Genomic DNA, 15,774 nt, shown 5'->3' with positions numbered 1-15,774 from the left:
TGGAGAAGATTGAGCAGGAAAGCGGACCCTGGCGCTAAGCCGGGAAAACGCTAGGTTGAAAAAGAAAAAGATTCAATATTCAGCTAGTTTAAAAGCCGTGTGTATCGCAGAAGGGTGTGCACCGTACCGTGCGACATATCTGAAATTAATTCATGTTTTGTCATTCCCTCACTTTATGTGCCGGGGCTTAATGACGTTGCACTATAAAACGTCATAGTGAAAGCCTTCTATACGTGAGATATCACCGACGCGCGTAGGCTGGCTATAAATGTAAAAACATGGTTTCGCTCTTACTAGCCGGTAGAGCAAAAACCAATATTTGGAAGGGTTCTATTGAATAGCACCCTTTGATATTGTGTAAAAAACGTGCTTGAAATCTCGTGATTAATGTGCTACAGTTATGCGGACGAAATAATAATGCAGTAAACACTTCGTTGAATGTGTTTCGTAAACCTTTTATATTTAACTGACTTTAGAAAAAGTAGAGAATACCTATTCTTTTTTTTTGTGTTGTCTCGTCTATGATATACAATATGTAACAAAAATAGTGGTGATCCGTTTAAGAGCATATTCGGTATCGTGTTCATAGAACAAGGCCTTAACAAACTGTGTAATAACGAAATATTTGGCAGAATTCAAATAAAAACAATTGTATTCGCTTCATTCAGTGCTTACAATGAATTCCAACGGCGCAGCTTTTAATCAAGCGCACATGGAACGAGCGGTCAGCTCATACATGCTTAACACAACTATTTTAATTATTTACTGTGAATAAACTCATATCACTGGGTACAAAGTTATTTTAATCAGCACTGGTTACCTCCGCCATGTTGAATTTTAAATCACGGATGCACAAATTCACATTTAAATAATTTCAATGCGCAAGTTTATGTCTGATTTTCAAGTAACGAATAAAAATTTAGTTAAATTATCAAAACATTTTCACGAGTAACATTATAGTTTTGTAGAACGATATTCCTAAAGATAAGGAGACGTTTTTACTGGAAAAAGTACTCATTGTTTCTAATAATGAGCGTAAACACCTGAATTTCATCGAATAATATATCAATTTTGCATTATTTCGACTTTTCTTGTGAAAGCGCTCTTAACATTTCGAGTTACAAAATTAATTGTATTCATAACCTATGTAAACGAGTATAGTTTACAAAAGTTTCCTATACCGAAGCGAATACATTATGATATATGCAAAATCTTTCTCAAATGATAATAATATAAGAAAAGTATGAATGTGTTCACAAGTTTGGCCCGATTTATTACAGATATTACAGGGAAATGGAAAAGCGTTATTCACACGCAGGTGTGCTGACGATTTGCTAACTCGCCATATTTTCAGACGTAAATTGAGTTGGGAACATTTTCTGTCTTTGCAGGTAATATAAAAACTTATGAGTACCTATGCATCTTACGCATTATGACTATTATTTGAATGGTTATGCCTTTTTTAAAGTACTTAGGATTAAAAAGCAAGATGACTTATAGTATGTTGCAGTGTAAAGAATCTAAAAAGGTGAAGTGATTGAGTATTGATATAACTTTGTGAATTCTTGATTTATGAGATCTCATAATTTCCTTGCCTTCTACGTGTCTAGTTTATTATTATTTACTGGAAGATTTAAGGATCCGTCCGGGGATCAGTGATCACCGATCACCCGTCATAGGAAACGAAGTGTCAGAAGCCCCGGCCCGGATCTGGACCGGTCTTGCGTGAGTCATCTTATAGAGGTATTTGAATTTATTGTAAATTAATCTAGTTATTAAAAAACAGTTATTTTACTGATGCATAAAATTTTGATTGTAACACCCATTTACAGTCATTTAGAAAAAAAAACAATTCCCATGACTAAAATAATTGTACAATTCAAAATATTGTGTCGACACATAAAACAAATACGTTAGAAAAAAAGCACGACATCGCAGAGCAAACTACAGTTATCTTTATGTAAATTTATTTTATCGTACCAACATTTGCCATTAGGGGAACAGCAATTTGACAAGCCGGCTCTTAAAGCCTTTGCAATTGCATCTAACTTATAGCTACCACTATTTTATATACGGGGTGTAAATACCTGTTTAAAGAAAAAAATATTCATACCTACTAGAAGTAAACATTCTTGTTATTTGCCGTTATTTCATGACTTCAGGTTAAGATTTAAGCCGACGATTAAAGATTTTAGCTACAGGCGGTCGATCATTTTCTCGCGCAAGAAACGTAAGTGTAGATCTAAGTTATAAACTTAAATACATATCATACACCAAAGAAACATATAGTTGGCAAGCGGTTCTTAGAGAAAACAAATACCCTCACATTGGTACAGTCAAATGTATAAATATCGGTTCATACAACTTGCTCCAATATATGAAACATAGTTTTTAATTATATATTTATTAATTCATAATTACACAGGTCAAAATCACAGAAATATAATGTCAAAAATTATACAATTAATAATAAATATATACCTAACAACTAAGAAATAAAATAAGCAATTAATTCTAAAACAATTTAATTTTAATTTGCCGATATAACAGCTATGGGACAATCTGTGTGCACACATAGTTATTTTTACAATTGACTTCATTCGCTTCTTGCTAATCGTCACCGCTGGAACAGAGAAAAAAAGTAGGTACTAGGTACCCCAACTAATATTATAAATGCGAAAGTACCTAACGGTTTCTTTGCTTGCCTGTCTGTTAAGTAACTTCTCACGCAAACAGGTGAACCGATTTATACGAAATTTGGAATGGAGATAATTTGAGACCCAGTAATGGACGTAGCACGGAATTCATTATTCTACGGAGAATTACTCGTATATTTTGCATTGCTCTTAAAAATAAAATGAACGTTCCTAAAGTGTCATTCTATGGAACTTGCTAACTATGTAAACAAACCGCCATATTGAAATGGTCTCTGACTGATGAATTTACTAGTGACTTTTGTTTACATAGTTAGCAAGTTCCATAGAATGACACTTTAGTTATAGTATCCAGCCTGTACATACCTAAGTGTGTAAGTGTTCTAGGTTGCGCCACGCGTCCGCCACGTGGCGACGGGGGCACGTCATTAGCTTGACTCGTCTCGTGGGAGTCGTTGTAAGATTTCCACTTTTTATCGATAACTTGGTAAATAGAGAACAAATTGTGAGTGGAATAGGTATCTAGATAGATTACCTAGTGTTTAAAATTATGTAAAATAACGTGATAAGTATCAGCAACAAATAGCATATTATGTATGTATTGAACTCGGTTTTGAACAAACTTATAAAATTTTGTTAACATTGATGTTTTGTAAGCATTTACGTAACAGCTACTTTTACTAAAGTGTAATTCTATGGAACTTGCTAACTATATAAACAAAAGTCACTAATAAATTCATCATTCAGAGACAATTTCAATATGGCGGTTTGTTTACATAGTTAGCAAAGTTCCATAGAATGACACTTTAATACCTACCATGCATTGTTATAATAAGTATTTCTACTTACTTTGACCAGTAGGTAGGTATGTCTATATGACCAGTAATATATGATCATTGTCAAGAGGGCGCTATTATTCTCATTTATATGGCAACAGTTCAGTATAGTCTGAACAATGTGGATTGGCAACTCGTTATTTTGACTTACATACTTTTACTCACTCTAATCATAATCAGTATCCAAATATTCGGTGTTCACATTTTTTTATTGTCGGTTTTTACCGTATAAAATTCATGTATTTTCTTACGCGTCACACATAGGTCAAAATTACCTTACATAGGGTCTGCTACATTGTCAATGAATAAAATTGATCGTCTCCAAAGCCCATAGCAAAGAGAATAGAGTGTATAGAGAGTTATTGTCATAGTAAATTTTGTAGTCACTGTAAATTTATTGCCATCTATCGACACAAGATTAAAACTAAAAATGAAAATCTATGTTATGTATATCTTTGCCCATAGTAAATATTTTTCAAACACATCTTTGTTACTGTACTTAAGTATTTCCTCGCTTATATATAACATAACACTACAATAACCAAGTCGTAATAACCAGACTATAATGACATTTTGATTTGTTTACCTGTGATGTTAATTTGGAAATGTTTCATAGCGAAATAGTTTAATTTCCCGAACGGTTCTTTTCCAGCAGTTTATTATTTACATTATTTACAATGTTTCGCTCTTGATTATGTATAGTTTTGGCCATTTTTTGTCATTTATTATTTAATATTCAACACTTAAGTATTATTCAAGTAAACCGCCACAATGACACTGACAACAGTGACAACCTATCATTAAAATTATTGCCAGTGTAAGAAATTAGTTCCAATGAAATTCCGCAACATGGCGCATGATCATATATTAATGGTCAGGCTTTAACCACCTACGTACGGTCTTTGAACTCGGTGAGGCTAAAACTATCGTTTATTTATTTACTTAAACATTATTGCACAAAATATATACAACAATATATAAATGGCGGAATTAAGATGCCAAATAGAATTCTCTACCAACCATAGGTGCACAGAGAAAAATATATTGAGTGAATAAAAAAGCAAACTATACTTTACCGCCGATGATAGTTTTATCCTTACCAGGCGGCTTAGCACGGTCGCGTTTTTATCCCTTGTCACCATGCCTGTCACGTTCTAACAAGTATGTAAGTGCGAAAGGGACGCGCATAGTGATAGTCGATAAAAATGGAACCGTGCTGAGCCCGCTGGTTACAAAGGAAAGTGCCCAAAATTACCAATTTCATGACCGGCGCAGACAGCCCTTCGGCAGTATCATAGTACAAGGTCACAGAAGTTTTGGCGAACCGCTCATCTGCCCTTTCTTAAGACAAAAACATCACTTTTGACACTGACATCTAATCCATGTCGTATCTAGCTGTAATATTTGACGTATATATATGACGTAATATTTGTTCATCATCATCATCATCATCATCAGGCTATAGTAGTCCACTGCTGGACATAGCCCTCCCCTAAAGAGCGCCATAGCGCCCTGTCCTCAGCTTGCCGCATCCAGCATCTGCCTGCAGTCTTTCGCAGATCGTCATCCCACCTGGTCGGAGGGCGTCCTACACTACGTTTGCCAAGTCGCAGTCTCCACTCAAGAACACGTTTACTCCAGCGGTTGTCGGTTCTTCGTGCGATATGGCCAGCCCACTGCCACTTCAGCTTGCTAATTCTTAGAGCTATGTCGATAACTTTGGTTCTCTGTCGGATGTATTCGTTACGAATCCTATCCTTCAGAGAAACTCCAACAATATTTGTTAACAATTTCAATTTTCAAGTTTTTAATTATTTATTGTTATACATAAATCGAATAAATAAACCAAATTTTATCCAAACACATCTTCAAATAATAAGAGCACTTATGAAGTGGCAACGGAAAACTTCCTTTCCTGAATAATGGCCGCCGACTTCCGGCGATATATTTCCGCTATCTCGCAGCCAACATGGCGTCCACACTTCCGCCTGACCGTTATGGAGTGTTAATCGAGCATTATGTCTGACAAATGAAAAACTATCTCTAAAATTATACTGGGGGTATTCATATAAGTAAATAATTCTCATATTTGTCTTTATAGTTCTTTTTTTTTGCATTAGAAAGAAGGTAAGCGATCTTGACATGTCTTTTAATTGAAAAACGCTTTTTAAAAATCAGTAACTTACTTATGAAAGCAGAAGAATGTAAATGATCGTATTAGATTCATAATTGTTACATATTTGCCGTGACTTATTTTTAAAACGTGTTTTTCAATTAAAAGATACATCAAGATTGTTTACCTTTTTTCTAATGCTAAAAAAAAACGAACTATAGTCGGGGAGGCGGCGATGCTAAATGTGTAGTTACTCGAGTGTTGTAGAGACCTATTGGAATCGAAAGATTAGATGATAGGAAAATAAAAGGTTATATAAAGTTTATTTTTAGCGAGCAGGAAAGCGTCTACAGATTTTTTTAATTTCGGGTTGGTGCAGGGTAAAAAAAATCGATAAGTAGATTGTGGATTCGGTCGTTTTGGTCCTGCTAATGCTATGCTATAATTTATTTATAACTTAATCTGAAAATTATTTGTACGCATTTCCTTAATCTAACGATCACAAGTTCGACGACCGATTTTCACGTTGTTACCGTCAGATTAAGGAAATGCGTACAAATAATTGTCAGATTTTGTAATATCACAACTATAGCATTAATTTGGACTAAAATGATGAAATCCACAATTTGATTAACGATTTTTTGAACCCCCTACTAACCCCCCACCAACCAACTGCTCAACATAGACGGCTAAAAGTGGTTAAGGTAAACTCCACAGGGTAGCAAGATATCATTCATATATATATATCAATTTGACGCGCTCGAGTAACTACAAAAATCCCCTCTTGGGCTTCCGGACTACTTGTTTTAAACTATTAAATATGTTGCTATTCGGAAACGTAATACCTAAGTAAACCTGGAAAGCAATAGCTTTTTGGTAAAAAGCTCACATGAGCATTTTTACAAATTATTATTTTACATTATATAGACTACTTGTATAGGCTGTAATGTATGTCGGCCAAAATTTAAGCCATTTGACTCTACATATTTAATATAACATACAATCTAAACACAATCAATACTCAATAAGAGATGCTCTAAAAGGAAACTAAACAATAATAAAGTTTTTGTTCTAGTTTTCAGTACGTAAACTCTCAAACCAACCTGTTGAAACTTTCAGTTCTTCATTTTACCAGCTCTTTAGATATTTACTGTTCAATCAATAACACAAAGATGCCCGTCGGGCTTGATGATGCGAATGAAAAATCCCCGTTCCCATTGAAAGTAGAAGATGGTGAAACCTAGGAATTGCACTCATACTTACACCCTTATAACCCGGCGTCGGCAGCCCAGCTTCGTTTCATAGTTAGTAGACATCATTGTTTTCGCTTCCCTTGTCTACGCTCTTTTGTTATTATTCCAGGCTTACCTTCAAACAAAAGAAGTTCGCGAGGGACAAAGACGTAATTAGAGGCGGAAGAAAAAATTAAGATTATAATAAGCTAATTCTCTGGAATCCATCCAATTATCATAAAATGAATTGTTACAAATATATTATTATTCTGAAGAATTTGTAATTAAGTCGTACCAGAACGGATTTTAATATCCTATAATAAAGAATTTATCAAATTGGATGAGGAATCTAATAAAGCACAGTCCAGAAGAAATTTTACTCATATTATGACTTGACTAAACCTTTTGTTTTTATTTTATTTAATCGTATGGCATCATATTATATTTACAGATACAGAGAAATCATAAATCTAACTCCAGAGAATTAATCCACTTGATAGCTTCGTCGTTCAGTTTTATCAGGTCTTCCGGGGGGCCTCCAGTATACCGAGTAGATGGGCACTCTTGGAAAATATGTCGGATACTCTGTTCCTCGGCACCACAGTGACAGGCAGGAGACTCCACTCAGCCGCAATGTTTTTAATCAACTGACACACAATTCGCTTCTGAAGGGATCGTCGACCCGTAAATCGTTGCGTGGGTAGTCTTGCACATGCTCTGCGATATCGTTGAAAACACTTTTTCAATTACAGTCACAGCATAAATGCTCCCTGGCCTGTAATTTTGCAATTTTTCTATCCATTACGTACGAGCCGTCCTTTGACTGCTAATCCTCTGTCATTAAAATCGAAGCAAAGTAACAACATGCCTCGTCGTTTAGCTATTTTGGTAACCACAACCGCCGTGTTATCAATTTGAGCAAAATCCCAAGTTACTTGTGTTCCATTACGGAACAAAAGGTTTATTGCCGTTCAATTTTCCCTCACATTTCAACCGCGGCCAAATAACATGAATATATACGTAGCTCATTTTGCGAGGCAAATCGAGCCGAACTCTCCCACAAAAGACTCGAAATATATGGCATGTAAATGCGACCTACTTTAGACTCTTAGCATTATGAGCACCATACATTACCCCAATGAATATAACATTAAACACTGTCCAGAAGCGCACTGAGATGATTTATAATTCCTTTTGACCCACGTCAACGTGTCAGAGCCGAGATATAGCTCGTTATTTACCAGCTACTGAATTACCGGGAGTACTGTGAGCATAAAGGCCAATTCGAACGTACACTGACATCAAAATAACTTTCAAACGATGTCATTTAGTTATCGCGTATTTCGCTCCTGCTAGTCTGTACATGTATATCATTCTGATTATTTGTACGTTCGAATTAATTGGCCTCCTACTATCGTAACTCGTATACCTACTGTCATTGAACCAATTTTTTTTTATTCCATACCCGGTATATCATTATTACAGGTACCTACAGTAACCAGAACTTATTTTCGAAAACATTTAATGTACCTACACTATGTCTATGTACGTAATTAGGTCAAAGGTACCTACTTATTGATACCGGTACATCAACTATAAAATTTTTGTATTTTCTTGACTTGGCTTTTATTGTCATTAAATTAGGAAACGGCATACAATAATGAATGAATGAATGAATGAAAATCTTTATTTCAGGCAACTAATAGCCTACACATAAATACCTTAAAACTAGCATACATATTATATAAAAATATGTTTTAAAACTAAACTTAAAAAACTAAACACTACATATCACATTATGGCTAATAATGATATTATCTATCGCGATTTTTATAGATTGTATTTAAAAGAACACAGTTAATGGATATAATAGACATAAAGGGTATTAATTAAGCTAATTCACAGAAAACGGCTTGAGAACCTTATATTTCTTAAAAGATCAAGTAGGCGTATGTACCTACTCTCCTAACACGCATGCGAAGGCTTTTAAGCGGCGAGTATGAAAAGGCTTAATTAAAATCCTTCTTAATTAGACCAGGCAGTGCGCGAAGTTATAAGACAATAAGGATGGAAGTAATTAAAACATTTACGTACCTACCTACAAATTCAAGATGTTTTCGTCCGTTCATTATGGGACTCGACAAGTTTAGGTTTCGTTAGGGTTCCGTACCCGAAGGGTAAAAACGGGACCCTATTACTGAGACTCCTCTGTCCGTCTGTCTGTCTCTCACCAGTCTGTATCTCATGAACCGTGATAGATAGACGGTTGAAATTTTCACAGATGATGTATTTCTGTTGCAACAACAACACAACAACAAATACTAAAAACAGAAAATAAATATTTAAGTGGGGCTCCCATACAACAAACGTGATTGTTTGCCGTTTTTTGCGTAATGGTACGGAACCCTTCGTGCGTGAGTCCGACTCGCACTTGGCCGGTTTTTATTTTTCAATCTGTCATTCAAAGTTTACAAGTAATAAAAAGTCTTGGTACGCGGCAAGTCTTTATTTTTTTACTAAGTGGTATTTTTCTAAACATAGGGTCTAGGGGCAGATACTTCAACCAAAGGGGTAAAATCATAGGGTATTCGACTATACCTAAATACGTACCGTCTATACCAATGTTAAAAGTGTATTTTATTATTTCACACTATAACCACAAAAATAAAATCTGTTAGTTTCTTCAGAATCAAAATGCCATTTTTTGATTTATTCGTTAGTTTCATACAAATTCTAATTTTTCCATAGTTTCTACGAACGTTTTGGTAATTTAGAATACAAGTTGCCGTATGCCTGTCTATTTGTCCACGTGAACGTTCTCACGAACGTTAGAATTATGGTAATTTTGGACAAATATCGCATATTATTGTTGGTAACTTTGTTCGCTTTAACGAAAGGGCTTTCATCTCCTGAATTTTATGTTTTTATAGTAGGTAGTATGCAATTACAAACAAAATGTTATTACAATTACAGACATAATGTCAATGAAAACGAAGTAGGTGTTATTTAATCTTTCACTTTAATGTGTTAAGTTAGATTCTTAGATGATAAATAATATAATAACAAAAAAAAATTGTACAAAGAGGAATAGCAATCTATTACCTACCTACCTATCATTTAATTTAATAGTTTATTGCCAACGGAACCCCAAAGACGACTAAAGACAAAAATAAAAAACAAGAGGTAAATAACAGGTGGTCTTATATATATTACCATACAAATAAAATGTATAGAATTAAATATTAAATACCTAAGCGTGTAGTAAAAAAACTCAGAATATTTATATAAAACTGCTGCTGCTGGTTAGCTGGAAGAGATCCCTTACAGGGATAAGTTCGCCTATGTACCTTTATTTCTGTAAATATTATGTAAACCTGTGTAGTGTGCAATAAATTGATTACTACTACTACTACTAAAACTTTCCGGACTAACATTCAGGCCCATTCTAACGTAGGTACATTGACATCAGAGTGATGTCATTTAGTAATCTTGCATTTCACTCGTATTTGTCCGTACATATATTGGCGCGAACGAGACGCACGACAACTAAATGACAACATTTAAATATCATTCCGTAGTCAGTGTTTGTTCGTGTTGGCCTCTAAGAAGTGTTTATGTAACGAAACTCGTAACAAAACGAACTCTCAGGAATTCTTGAACTTGCTCTTGAAATAGTTGATCCTTTTGCAGCACGGATATGATGGTCGTTCTTGTCTACGTGGCAGCGTGATAAAATGGTTTCCGTCACTTTCTATCCAGCCGGCCTAGCCAATGTGACAATCGCTATCGCTTCGCCATCGAATCGCTTTGTGTCTCTCTATCACTCTTCCATATTAGTGCGACAGTGACAGTTGCGTTTCGATCGCTACGGAGCGTAAGCGATTGGCATGTTTGCTACGCAGCCTGGTGTTAAAAACATTATTTTATCATGTGGATAAAACCATCCATAATACGCCTGCAGGGCTAGCGCATAGTCTATAATTATGTAGCAATTAAAAGAAAATACTTTTCTTTTTATTATAATAACTGTGTTGTGGATAACCCTAATACTGCAGGAAAAATATATTCTGAGTTCACAACAAATTTCATTATAATCTAACAGAAAGTTCCAAGCGTTGTCAAACATTCCAAACTCAATACAAATAAACTGTGGCACTTAATCGAAAAGGAACGCTCATATTGGCAAAACTTTCTAAAGACAAAAGTTCCTAATACGGAAAATTGCGGTTATATGGTATAACTTACATTGAATTTTCTCGTTCTAGTAAATGACAGGAAAACATCGATAGTTTTAATTAAGGTTAGATGTGGTAAGAGAAACATTGCGGCAAGATAAACACTCATAGTTAATCCTCATACTGTTTCTCTTGCCCCGAGCAAAATAAAATATCGGCGCGATTCGGGAAACGAATTAGAGATTCACTAGATATGAAATAGTAAAGATATGTGACGTTTCACGGCAAAAGGTACCTTATGGCGGCTGGCGCTTACGTCGCATAGCGCCGCAAATATATATTATTGCGGCGCCATAAGGTACCTTTTGCCGTGGAACGTCACATACCTTTACTATATCGTATCTAGTTAATCTCTAATTCATTTCCCGAATCGAGCCGTATGTTTATCTTACCGCCCAAGACCTTATATTACAACGGCATTAATAAAACGGGCCTAACGGCGCGATTCGGGAAATGAATTAGAGATTAACTAGATACGATATAGTAAAGATATGTGACGTCCCACGGGTAAAGGTAGCTTATGGCGGTTGGCACTTACACTATTATTAACGCCGCTCCAATATTATTGCGGCGCTATGCGACGTAAGCGCCGGCCGCCATAAGGTACCTTTTTCAGTGGAACGTCAAATATCTTCACTATTTCATATCTAGTGAATCTCTAATTCATTTCCCGAATCGCGGCGTCAGCCGCCATAAGGTACCTTTTGCAGTGGTACGTCACATATCTTTACTATTTCATATCTAGTGAGTCTCTAATTCATTTCCCGAATCGAGCCGTAAGTAAATGATTTCATAAAAATCTGCATACGAGCCGCTTACATATGTATGCTCAGCTTACATATTTCCTCGAGTTATGAACTTATGAATTAGGTAGGTACATTTTTGTTGATTTTATCGTAACAAGTGGATCATTATTTTTTGTGTTTAAGAACTGCTTCGTTTTATTTATTATTTATTCCGTAAGAAATAAAATAAAATGGTACTACTCATAGAATTACTGGAAAGTTTCCAAATTACTAATCGTGATCGCATTAATATTTCCATATACCTGCTAAAATATTATGATACTAATCACATAAGTACTTAATAATACAAACTTACCTATATCTCTCATGCCGAATGATGGTCCATATGATAATTACTTCAATTCTTCCTTGGTTGCGCTTAATTTGAAGAATAATTTAAATAATATATTTTTCACCTCAGCAGCTCGAACAAGGGTACTTTGCTTCTTAAAAACAGTGAGCAAAATACGATTTTGCTCACTGAGTCATTTTGACTCACTCAGTGAGCAAAATGACATTCAAGTGACCTTTATAGTCAAATGTCATTTCAACATGCGGGGTCTAATACGAGTTCGATATACTTGGGTTCTATTATCTCTGTCCCTCTAGGTATGTTCTCACTGCTTAGGGTGAAAAATTTTGTGTACTACACGAGATCAAAGTTATTTACATCTCGTGCGCTTTTGAATCCCTTACTACGCTCAAGATTCTAAATTAGATTCACTCGCTACGCTCGTGAATCTATTATAGAATCTTTCGCTTGCACGGGACTCAAAATAAGCACTCGAAGAAATATCAAACTTTGATCTCTTGTTGTACAAATAACTATTTACCGTATTTTTACTAAGTACAAAAAATTACGTTTTTAAATCAATTAATCTGCTAAAGTTCTAAATCGTGTCTACAGTCATTTTACGTGACAGCTAATTCATATGAAAATAAACTGTAATAGGGACCATCACTCTACGTGAGAGGTATATATAGTAGGTATAGTAACGGGCTAGTGCTACATTTACGTCTAATATCCGTTAAAGGCGACGACGGCGCATAAAGAACGCAATCTAAAGACTGCAATTGACTTTATTGTAAAATGGGCTTTGTATGCCAATCGATGATTATTTAAAGAGGTGAAAATCCCTGCCATTACGGCCACCCTAAACTTAAAACCGTGCAAGTAATGAACAGTGAGCGATTTATGAAGAAAAAAGTCTGGCCAGCTGAAAATGACAGTTCCTACACTGACTCAATTTTATTACACACTACCTGTTGCCCACGACTTCGTTCGAGTAGATTTTAGTATTGGTTATTGTAACTTTTCATGAACATTGTGCTGCAAAAAATAGCAATAGGTAATTAATTAATAATACATATATTAACTAAAACAGAATTAATTACGTTTCGAGTTTCTTAAGTATCTTAAAAAAATGCAATGTTTCCTGTATTTGAAAAATGGGGAAACATACATAAAAAAACCTAACATACTTACATACCCTGTGCTCTATTTTGAAATCGGAAAAAAAATTAAAGAAGCAATTTTAATCTAACTGATATCAATCGTTTAGACACCTATTTAATAATGTATAAAAAAAAATTAGTATCAAAATGCGGAATATAGTGGTAACAAAATGTATGTAAAGGTAACTTCAATGGGTCTAGCGACAGTCATTGCTTCTGTATCTAATTAAAACGGTCAAGTTAGTGGACGAAAGCTTTGTTTTTTTAAACTTCTATATACGTTACTGGCTTACACCATACACAAGGATATTGAGAGACGCTTGGGGCGCGTCAGGGACCGTCTCATTTGCCACAGACAGGGAAGAGGCGGGACGCGCCGTCACCGCTCCAACTTCTACCTATTTACGATAATTGACGGGCCATACTTATTACCTGCTCTAAACAATCGAAATAAAAAGTATACGAGTATTACAACCAAGAACTCAACGCAAAAAATCTTTAATCTCTTTATACTACTTGGTGGGTTCTACACTACATATATAGGTAAGCTGCAAGGGAGCCGCTAGGCGAGTATGCTATACTAAATAAAATAATATTATAGTACAAGTTTACACAGATCGAGCTAGTCTAGCTAGTCTAGTTTGTGATATACACACAAAATAAATGCCATTACCAGGATTTGAACCTGGGATCTCCTGCTTCATAGGCAGGGTCACTACCGACTAGGATCAGGATCAGGCGGGATCATCCCGACGTCTGGCAGCTGTTCATCGGTGGAAGTCCAGGTCAGGAGAGTTGTAAAATCGATTGAAGGTGTGCAACGTTTATAGCTTGTGGCTGTCAGTAAATGACAGTCAAATTTTCTATCTACTCTTTCAAAGCGATCATTCTGGCCAAGTGCCTCGAATCTTTTGCCATTGGCACAGACGCGCGCTATTACTTTTCAATTCAAACGAGATAAAAATAAACTACTAGGCAAAGTGTTCCCATGACTCTAATGAGGATTTTGCCGTATGGTTGCGACTTTTCAAATCGTTTGCAACCAGCACCTTATAGTCAATCCGTCTGCACGTATGGACGTCCATACATAGCGCAGTCACAGATTGCGTGTATTATTTATGGGCAGCCCACGACCCTAGCAATTTCGATGCGGAACTTTCCCTTCCTTTTATTCCAATTTCGCAATGTTAGAAAAAATATGACGATATTATTGGACGAGTCAAGTTATGAGCGCTCGGGTGGTCAAGCGGAAAGGGTGTTTTTATTTCGGTACGCGACGGAAAAGTTTTATATACGTAATTTGATGTGAAACGACGCTTGAATTAATAATTAGTTAAAGGCTTAAAAAGTTGAGGCTAGATTGAACAAAATATGACTTTGATTCAAATAGGTATTTTAGAATTTTAGACACAAATCACAAACTACATTACACAGTAGATAAATTCAAATTCTATAGTGTCTGCTGGCACGTACCTATATCTAAAATAAAATATGGCTATTGTGTGACATAAATAGGTATTGTAGGTACCCTAGACTGGAAATGAGCTATACTCGTATAACCCGTAGGGTTATTTTGAATGAAGAGTAGGTGACAAATTTTTCACATTAATTATCTACACCTACAGAATAAATACGAGTACATTTATCTTACTAGTCTACACCCTAGAAATAAAATTTCCATTTAGTTTTCAAAATTAACACATTCACTGCCAGTGTGAGGCTACGCGCTACGAACGTAACCGACAGCACGGGAAAGACTGTATGTAGCGAACAGTGCCTATATACTATCAGAGAACCCGCCTAGCGGGTCTGCCTGGCTCTGCTAGAGTTGTATTTAGTCCATATCTAATGTGCCATATGTAATCTTTATAGATTCACAACAAACTTCCAATAGATTAAAAATAAAGAAAGGACATTATCTTTAACAAAAAATATACTAAATATTTAATAAATAGGTAATAATAATTTTAGGTATAACATGCATGACTTATTTTTAAAGTTCAATTAGATGAATAATAAAAGTTAAAAGATCTAAATATAAAAGTAAAATTACTGCATATATTAAGATTATTATGTACATTAGCATGCAGTAGGTACATATTTAATTAATATGTTGTAATTTGCAGGGTTCATAGCTGTTAATTATTAAGGTGGTCAAACTTATGAAAACAATAAAATTATTACTAAATCATTTAGTTCTAAAAATTACAAATAATCTCACGGTAATAATTTAATATCGTCATTCAATAATTTAACCTCTATGTTGTTTCGAAGAGCTTATGTTTGTTTATTATACATGCATGTTGTCTCTAAAAACAAAAATTGGTACCTAACCCGTAAACAATACTCTGATTACCTAATTGGAATCAGATTTGAATCCATAAAATGTAAAATTGGAATTGACCTGTTTATAAACGCAGAGCGGAAATTTTGCATAGCCGGCGTTTCAGCGGACTTTTACATA

This window comes from Cydia splendana, chromosome 3, assembly GCF_910591565.1.
Source record: "Cydia splendana chromosome 3, ilCydSple1.2, whole genome shotgun sequence".
Classification (NCBI taxonomy): domain Eukaryota; kingdom Metazoa; phylum Arthropoda; class Insecta; order Lepidoptera; family Tortricidae; genus Cydia; species Cydia splendana.
Note: the sequence above shows the minus strand (reverse complement) of the source record.